Here is a 9,088-nt window from a genome sequence, read left to right as displayed (position 1 = left end):
CACGTGCTGCGCATGGGCTCTGAGGAACAAAGAAGACGTGCGGCGGCTGGAAGAAGAAGAGAAAGTCCAGTATCCTGCCGCCGGCGCATCAGGCTCTTCTCGACCTGCCTTGTAAATAGTATTTGTAAATAGAACCTGTAACAATATAATGAAAATAAGCTCAAAATAATAAAGAATGACATTTGAGCAGCCGCTCATTCCCCCACCCCCTCCCACAAAAAAACATGAAAAAGGGTCCTCTTCACACGGCACGTTTGAAAGATGCGGCTGTAATATTTGCGAAAGTTTAACTACGTGTGAAATTCAGATATAAATAACGCTAACGCATGCGGTTGGAAGCGAGGCGCCAGGGCGTGGGCAAACAGTAATCGTCTTCAGGTATCGACTGGTTCCACCTCCTGAGGGCCGCTGCTCGACGAATACCACTCATGGCCACGTTCACATCCAACAAGCTTGTAATAAACATTAGACAGGTGTTTATCATGACGCAGCAGCAGCAGCTCATCAGTGCTATTGGCCAGTCCTGAATTTTTTAGCTTGATAAGCGCAATCATCCACCGAAACGCGTGTCGACTGTTCCTCGCCAGATTCTTGCAGTCCCACGAGGGTGAGCAGCTTTTCCGCCGGCTTCAAGTCTCCTCTTTCGTGCAGGGCCACTGGCATTGTAACGCACATTCTGCGCGGTCGTTTTACTATGCATCGATGCCGCATGGGACAGCAAGCGGTTGTACACTCCACTGCGGCGTACGGGCCGCACACATACACACACCGTAACGATAATACAGCGCGCAGGACGCACGCAGTGAACACGAAAGAACAGAAACCGTTCTAAAGCACCTGTTTACTCAACACCACACATACTCCGCGCATGGTTCCGACTGCGGGCTTGGCTAGCGCTTCGACTCGTCACGGCCAAGCTGCATGCACTGCGCTCTTGTGGTAACAACGCTCATGAAACGAAAAGAAAATTTTAATATGTAAAACCATTCAAGTTGTCAGCTAAAAAAGCTGCGGTAAAATTAAATACGTCTGATATGTTTTCAAGGTGGTGCGCTTTTGCGGTGTCAGCGACGTAAGCATGGATGCGAATACGCGAATGATGCTATGAATTTCCCGTGCAGCTCTGCTAGCCACCACCGTAGCTCTGCAAATGGCATCGTGCTCGGCTTTTTGCGCGACTAACTTGCCCGCATGAATTTTACTTCCTCCGTGCACACATGCTTGGTGAGGTGAACGGTGGTCGGTGCGAACAGTTTGAAATTTAATCGACTGAAAATTGCTCAAGGAAAGTCAGCGGCATTCATTTTTATTGTTTCTGTGCATCGCGAGTGACTGGCGGCAGCCACACGGCATCGTCTCCGGTTTGGTGAACTTGTGAGAAGGTGAGCAATTAATTTTGTTCTCAGATTTTGAAAGCGGTTTTTTGTTTCTATTGTAACCCTGTGTCTCGTCGCATGTTATGTTTACGGTAACATCAGCACAACGTGCATGCGCTTTCTGTCTCTATTTGAAGTAACATTGGTCGATCAGCGTAAACTTTTGGATTCAATTAAGCACAGGCTGTCCATATTGGTAGTGCGTGTCGAATGTGCTTTGAGATCATTCTGCGCTCGAGATGGTCTTCTGATAATTTATTTATTACCAGGTATGGTCTAGAGATTTGGAACCGTTCATTCCACTGCAACAGTGCTGAAAAGCTGTTTTGTGTTCATGCATCTGCTGTCCTTAAACTTTTCAGTAATCATTCGCGTGGTTCCTTTGGATCTGGACAACCGGCTACTGTTGCTAGGGACGCCTCGCAGCAGAGCCCTTGGGGACGCCCAGTGGGTCAGCTGTTTGTCCAGGTGCCAAGTTACCAAAGGTACCATTCCAGACTTTTTTTTTTCTGTCCATCAACCTCATATTCCTTGCAAAAATTACAGTATGTAATTAGGCACTAAAAAAATTGGTAACTTATACACATTTCAGGACAGTTGACAGAAATGAAATTAAAATTGGTTTTTGAGGAAAGGAAATGGGGCACTAACTGTCTCACTTCTCTCGGTGGATTCCTGAACCTAAGTTAAGGAATAAACGAGGGAGTCTAGAGAGAAATGCACATGCAGCATCAGTATTCTCTCTGTAGACTTTTCAAAACCTGGATTCATTCCTTCTAGGACAGTGCCAAGCAGTAGGTGAACTGCACACAATTCTGTTTTCCTCTGGTGCAAAGTAAAGAGTGAAAATTTTATAAGACAAGTCTCTACCCTGTTTCATTCTCACTGCATTTTCTCAAAGCATAGTATGAAATGCTGTATTTCTTATACCCTGGTTTGCTTTACTTTGAGCAGTAGGTATTGACAATGAACATCAAGGCAACTCCACTCTCATTGCTTGTTGCTGCTTTTAGGTTTCCTCCATGATTTTCTCTTTGCTCAGTCCTGGCCTTAAAATATTTTCTTCTGCTGCTTAGCTTCGAACTAGTGGCTAGGTTACATTGTTCTGCTACTTCTATATTCACTGTGAGGTTTGAGAGCTTGTTGCTGTGTTCTTTTTTTATAAGCATCTTTGTCTTTTCGAGGCTGATTGGCAGTCCGGAACAGGGACCACATGCATTGTTTATGTTAACATGACGACATGATAGCCTAACACATCGTATCGTTGCCATTCGAGCCCCCTGTGTACTTGCTTTGTTGCACTGGGAGCAAAAAAGTTTAGTGGAAGTCGCAATGAGGCGCACTTTTGTTTAGACTAGTGGCAAAGGTTTACTGTTGCGTCGCAGTAAAGTGCTCCCACCTGTTGCGCACGAGTATTTAGATGGCTGTTAAATACTACTATCAAGGATTTAGCCATTGTGATGTCGCATGTCTGTTGTGTAGGATTTCAGATCATTGTCTTGCACTGTCCCTGAAGCCTGTTGTGTGTCAGTCACGCCACTATGCTGTTGTATTTCTCTCCAGTGTAAAAAATATTTTCTGTGATTATGCTAAACGCACAGGTTCATGGGGACGTAAATATTTTGTGTCGCTTCAACCGGGTAATGCTTCAGAATGAACACATGCAAAAACACATACTGTTAAAAGCCTTGGCTTGTGTAACCCAAGTGTGAGGAGAATACTATTATGGCAGGGATTCTTGCATTGCAACCTTTTAAATTCCTTTTTGTAAAAAGAATGACGTGAGGTTTCATGAGTTACAGCTCTCTTTCATTGCTTGCTCAGAGAAAGCATTGTAAGTAAGCAGTAGTCGCTTTTTTCTATTGTTCAAGTAGCAGCATCAGCATGCCTCATCATTTTTGTCTTGAATGATTGAAGGTGCTTTCAGAGCATTGCCTTCTTTTTTTCTTGTTGTTTATTCAGCATGCAATATTGTGTCTATAGATTGCTCTTTAGCATTATTTTGCGTTCTCCCAAGCAAATTTTAGGCGACCAAATTCAGAAGCACCCTGTATTGGCCTTACATGCTCGCTATTAATGCAGAAGTAATTATATGCCGCACTAAACACCAAATCTACATCCTTCAAAGTGGGTCTAGAAGCTTGTCTCCAGACTCTTGCCTTCAAGGAATTCTTACACGTTTCACATATCTGCTTGGTGTTGGAAGTGACAGCCTCGACTGATAATGATATGCATTAGACACACATTATGCATTTACAGTTAGGACGGAATGAAATGCGAACATACATGTGCAGTACTTTTCTAAACATTTCGAAAGGGTTCATATATGTGTATTAAGTAGATCTCTTAACCTGAAACAAGAATCAGGCTAGCTGCATACTCAAGCTGAAATCACACAGGTGAAATATTTTGCCTTGTTCATAGGCGTTGTTTGCATTTCATTCCAGCCTGATTGTGCACTACTGCCATAGCAGGTGCCCTATCTGAATGAGACACTCTCTTGTGGCAAATCATCGCATATGTTTTAGACACGTGTGTGAAGAAATGTGCAGCTACAAACATTGCATACTTGGTTATTCATAATGCTTTTTTTCTCATGTGCATAGAACAATGTTCACCTACATTGCTTGCTTTGTTGTTACTACTTCTATTTTTCCGCTAATATTAAAATACATATTAATCTCAAAGACCCGATGTTCAACTGAATGATCCTTCTGTGTACCACTAGGAAGGTAAAAGCATCACGCCTAAGGCTCATTCACCGCCCTTCATCCCTGTTTTGGTTTCAGTCGGTCAGTTATGCTATTCATGAATGTAATCACTTTATAGCACAAGTATATATGAAAATATATTTTGGGCTAAATGAGGTTAACAAGTTATCCACTCTGCACAATGGTATGGTTGGTCTTGTACATCTTTACTTGGGTGTTAATGTTTCTTTTGTGGTTGCTGTCTAAATAACTTTGCCTGCCTATTGTATCATAAGTCCTTTTATGCCTGTCTTCCTTCCTACTGGCTCTCTTCCTTTTCAGTCATTCCTTTTTCCTTTAAACTGGCGATTGGTCACAAGCCTGCTGTGGGAATGGCAGCTGGCACTAGGCCCCTTTTTTTTTATTGAACCTGCACTGCTAATATTAACACTAATAGTACTGTATCAGTATTTATGTGATACTGCATTTTTTGTTATGCATAATAGTTGGCTAAGCCAATGGTAGCAGTGTTGAATATCACAATATATCATGCATATATCTTGCATGCTATATCAGTATCAGTTTATTCACTTTGGATGAAGGTTATACAAACAGGGTGATAAAAGCATCTGGGCCCTTAGCAAGCTGCTAGTTCGGGCCCATGCAATAAGTGCACAAAATAGCGTACCCAGGCGTCAGCATAAGAAAACAAAGTGTACATTTTATATGAATAGAAGATGTTACACAAAACTATATCAGTATATTCACTATTACACTACCCTCAATTTCTTTCAGCTTGGCCGTTTGGCTGTAGATATTTTGTGCTACTTTTCTAGTTAGTCCACTCAAACTAAAACTTTGCGTTCTGTGTTGCAGGTAGAATCTACAATGAATGCCGCACTGTGTCTTGTAAGCAGGAGGCGGTGTTAATGGAGCCATGAACTTTTCTTGCGGATGACTGGCGTTGGCCTTATTATGCACTGAACCTCAAGTGTGAAGAGGAAAATGTCATGTTGGATTTCTGCAGAGGTGAGACATCATGGTGAATCTACCAGTGTGAAAGACGAGACAAGAGACAAGACAGTCGCTGAGTCGCGGCCAAAGTTTATAGAAGTGAATAGGGAATACATGAAGAACCCAAGCAACACCACAAACCACACAATTACAGATAAGCATACATGACAACATGAGTCAATGCCCCTGAACATTCCTTTGATCGAGATAGTCCAACTCATTGCGTGTTAGTGCGATAGACAACACACTTGCACATTAGTCACCGAGTCGTAAGGTGTGTCTAGCCTCAGTAATCTACCATTTAATTTTCTCTGAATTTACTGCCAAAATGTGTGCTGCCAAAAGGAAAGGGTAGCAGCCTTCACATCCCTTGCAATATACAGAAAAGTTAGAACCCCTACCCTCTTGTACTCTTGTAATCTTACATTGATACACCTTCCAGTTTGACCTATATAGACCCGACCACAAGATATAGTGTCTGATACCATGTTCATTTTACAAGGTATATATGCATTTCACTCCACATGTGTACTTTTCTCTAGCCACATTCACAGAACTATTCTTAACAATTTTACATATTTTAAACAACTTATTAGGTGCAAAGAAAATTGATTTTCCATCATACCTTCTGGCCGCATTTTTCTATTTGTGCGACAATTTATGTACGTTCGGTAACACAACCGGTCTTTTGGCATCTCGCTGTCTGGCCCCGGCCTGATTGCGCCGGTCGCCGTGAAAAACTTTCGGCTTCTTTAACAATTTATTGTATGCTCTTGGAATAACATGGTTAGGAAATCCTGCGTTCATTAACCTAAAATGTGCTCTTGGAAACTAGTCGTCATGCTGTGAAAGCATGACTTCATCAATTCTGAGCCCAGGCTTGACAGTCCAATGCTATATTTCACTAGCTTGTAATAGCCAACCTGTGTCCAAGTAGCAGCTTAACACTCCTGGGTGAATATTACCAGCACACATGGTGTGTGCAGATCATCAAGGTAAGGTCCAGAAACCGCAGCTCTTTTTGTGGCGACATTTGCTCCAAGGTAAACTTAAGACAAAGGCCTTGCTCCTTAAACAGCTTGAGAATATGTTCACGTCCCAAATTATCAGAACCTTTTCAAAAGACCAGAAAATCATCAACATAGCAAAAGATTTTTCCCCAGTCCATGCAAGTCCTTGACAATCATTCTATCCACCCTACTTAAAATATCTCTTAGCACAAGGCCCATCTTCGAACCAGATTTTTGAACACATACCACACTACAATACTCTACAACCATGCTCTTAAAATAAATGCTATTCACTAGCATGCTCTTCAGATAAATTTCAGAAAAGGGTTCTTGCAAAATTTTGTCTGGTTATTTGCAAAAGCATCTGTCTACTTCGCAGCGTGGTTGAGTATCTAAAGAATGGCAATCCAGCGGATTGTCTGGCGGTTAGTGTCGATGTAGAACTATTTTATTCCATCCCGTATGAGGACCTTATGAAAAACTTGTGAATGTGTATATCGGAGCACAATGATGAGCTTGTGTTTAGGAACAGGTGCGTAATAGTCTTTTTTTTGGACTTACCTACTTTTATTTGAAGAGCATGTTTCTGGAGTATGGCTGTGCGGCATATGTTCAAAAGTCCAGTATATGTATCGATTGAATGCCTCTGTGCTAAGTAATATTCTCTTAAGCAGGGTGGATGGAGTGATTGCCAAGAACTTGTGCTGGGCTGGGGGAAAATCTTTCACTGCATCTGATTTTCTGGTCTTTTACAAAAGGTTGCGATAGTGTGGGACCTGTGCATATTGTCAAGTTGTTTAAGGAGCAAGGCCTTTCTTTGTCTTAGGTTTTCCTTGGAGGAAATGTCCCATCAAAAAGAGCTGCGGTTTCTGGGCTTCACCTTGATGTTCTGCACATGCCATGTATGCTGCCGATATTCACCCAGGAGTGTCAAGCAGCTACTTGACTATTGGCCGAACCATTCTACGCTAGTGAAAGATAGGATTGTATCATCTAGGCTAGGCTCGCTAGATGAATTGATGCTTTCACAGCATGACAAGTGGTCTCCAAGAGCAAATTTTAAGGCTTACGAAAGCATTATTCCCCAACCATGCTATTGCAGGAGTGTGTGATAAATTGTTAAAGCTGAGCGTATAAGATTGACCAAGTTGGTCAGACATGCTAAAGGTAAGAATGGCGCAGCATCATGTAACGAGGACAGCAGGAGAGCACACACGCATTAGTTCCAACCTTGTAGCGGATACAGAATCCAAGAGCGTGTGATTGACATTCAGTGTTGGCAGTCAAGGATCGGGCTCATTCAATCTTGAATGTTCAAATCAGTGTTTTCTCATTTCCTTGACTGTCGGTGCTGATTGTCAAGCACGTGCTCTTGGATTCTGTATCCGCTCCTAGGTTGGCACTTGTGTGTGTGCTTGCTGTCCTGCTGTCCTTATTACTTGATGCTGCACTATTCTTCTCTTTAGCATGTTAAAGCTAAAACCCCTTCACAGGGATTGGCAGGATACGGCCGGGGCCAGCCTAGAGATGCCAAAAGATCGACTGTGTTACTGTACATACGTAGATTGTCGCACAATTTGAAAAATGTGGTCAGAAGTTATGACGCAGAAATGGTGCTCTTGGCCCCTAATAAGTTGTCTACAATCTGTAAAATTAAGAATAAATTTATGAATTTGGTCCGGGAAAAGCATATGTGCCTTGTAAAATGTATGTGGTGTATTGGATACTGTTATCTTTGGGTTGGGTTTATGTTGGTCAAACTCGAAGGTGTGTGAATGTAAGACTACGGGAGCACAAGAGATATTTGGATATTGGTAGGGGTTCTAACTTATCTTACATCGCAAGGAATGTGAAGGCTGTTAGCCATTCCTTTTGGCAACACTCACTTTGGCGATACATTTGGAGCAGATTAACCGGAAAATTATCGAGGCTAGACACATCTTATGACTCGGTGACAAATCTGTGAGTGTGCTGTCCATCGTGTTAATATGCAACGAGTTGGACTATCTAGATGAGAGGAAAGTTAAGGGCGATCTTTTACTCATGTTGTGGTATAGCTTATCTGTAACTGTGTGGTTTGTGGTGTTGTTTGGCTTTTCTATGTACTCCCTGTTTACTTCAATAAACTTCAGTTGCGAGTCAGCGCCTGCTTTGTCTCCTTTCTTGTCATTGTCTCGTGCTGGTAGGTTCACGTACTTGCAGAGCAGATTCACTGAATTGTATACTTGCAGAGGCTTGTGAAGAAAAACCAGAGGAATTTTCTTTCCTTTGTCTGGAATGGAAGTTAAAAATTTTTTTTCGCATAGCTAGATGTTTGCAGCATGAAATTCCATTCTGGAAGGGTAAACCCTCTAAATTGTACACTTTGTGTGCAAGGGTACTGATGCTTGCATGAAACTGAAAACATTCGTCCAGGCTATCTGGCTAGCTTCCTTCTTCCTTGTGCCCAGATTTTTTTAAACAACACTTTGTCAGATTTATTTTGACCAGAATTTCTAACATGTTAATTACACCATATTTTGTGATCATATACAACAAAATTAAAAACATGATGGTCACTGGTGTATGGTTTAGTCTGGGTAGAATGATGCGAAGTACCTAGTATATAGTAAAATTTAATATTACTAGTCTAACACAAACAAAATTGCTCTTTTTTTTAGTGGAAAATTTTGCTACCAGAGAGTCGAAGTGGCATGGCATGATGAAGACTTGGACAGTATGCATTCCAAAGTACCTGTATTCATCTCGGCACGAGAACTTGCGCACAGTGCTTCAAACAGTTGGTGTGTACCTTGGTGCTGTGCTGGTCGGTTGGTCTATGGGGTTTAACGTCCCAAAGCGACTGAGGCTATGAGAGACGCCGTAGTGGAGGGCTCCGGAAATTTCGACCACCTGGGGTTCTTTAACGTGCACTGACATCGCACAGTACACGGGCCTCGAATTTCTCCTCCAAAGAAATTCAACCGCCGCGACCGGGATCGAACCCGCGTCTTTCGGG

The 9,088-nt window shown here is 42.3% G+C and overlaps 1 long non-coding RNA gene across 1 annotated transcript; it reads left to right on the top strand.

The window, feature by feature from the left end:
- The first annotated feature begins 1,278 nt into the window (after positions 1–1,278).
- On the top strand, positions 1,279–8,785 carry LOC149326490 (uncharacterized). The gene is made up of 4 exons (XR_016286131.1): positions 1,279–1,382; positions 1,739–1,861; positions 4,943–5,095; positions 8,751–8,785. It is a non-coding gene; the product is annotated as an uncharacterized LOC149326490 (long non-coding RNA).
- Positions 8,786–9,088: the final 303 nt, after the last annotated feature.

Source organism: Amblyomma mixtum, chromosome 10 (assembly GCF_055824585.1).
Source record: "Amblyomma mixtum isolate Tamu chromosome 10, ASM5582458v1, whole genome shotgun sequence".
NCBI classification, from domain to species: Eukaryota; Metazoa; Arthropoda; class Arachnida; order Ixodida; family Ixodidae; genus Amblyomma; species Amblyomma mixtum.
This window is presented reverse-complemented; position numbering and strand designations above follow the sequence as displayed.